General features: G+C 39.5%; 1 protein-coding gene across 2 annotated transcripts in view; it reads left to right on the plus strand.

Annotated features, from left to right (window-relative positions):
• Positions 1–719, plus strand: part of LOC116691070 (ly-6/neurotoxin-like protein 1) — an 11,027-nt gene that overhangs the window by 9,892 nt on the left and 416 nt on the right. The window lies entirely within an intron of this gene.

A 719-nucleotide genomic window follows, 5' to 3' on the forward strand; every position in this document is an offset into this window, starting at 1 on the left:
GTATAATTTCCTATAAATGAGGTTTATTGATCATAAATTCCAAAAATAACTGTAATACTAAAGGTAATGAGTTAGTGTTACTTATTCAAGAGTGACAAACGTTGAAAAAAAGGGACAAACATCGGAAAAAAGCGTTGAAAAAAGGACAATTGTAAGAACAAGTTAAAAACATTGATAAAAAGCATCAACAAAAGTGTTTTCAATTTTGAGAGGGTAGACAACACAAGGGTTAATGTCAAAGGTTCCATGACATGAATGTTTCACTTTTATGAGCTTTTCAACATTAATATGCAGTTTCCCAGCCTGCCAGTGGCTAAAAATGGCGATAGGTGTAAACCGAGCCCTCTGCTCTGCCTCTGACAAAATGAAAGCTGACATGGGCCGATCTGTAATCTTGCTCATTATGAGGTCATAAGAAGCAAAGTTACCTCGTCTTTCTCTGCTTTGCCCACCCAGAGAATTTGTGAGGAAGAGCCCATGAGAAAGAGACATCATGGCTTTCAAATGAGCAAAGTGACATTGGTCAAGGCCCCCCCCCCACCTTGGCACTGAAGAAGCAAAGTCAACCCTCAATCCTCATCTACATCCCCAAACATATAAACAAATGTTATGTTGCAGAACCCAGCAAATCCAATCCAAATGGTAAGATGTGCTTCTACTGCAATGGACAAAAGTGCAACAACACTCTAAACTGTGAGGGGAATCAGGACTACTGCATC

The sequence above is a fragment of the Etheostoma spectabile genome, chromosome 6 (assembly GCF_008692095.1).
Source record: "Etheostoma spectabile isolate EspeVRDwgs_2016 chromosome 6, UIUC_Espe_1.0, whole genome shotgun sequence".
Taxonomy (NCBI): domain Eukaryota; kingdom Metazoa; phylum Chordata; class Actinopteri; order Perciformes; family Percidae; genus Etheostoma; species Etheostoma spectabile.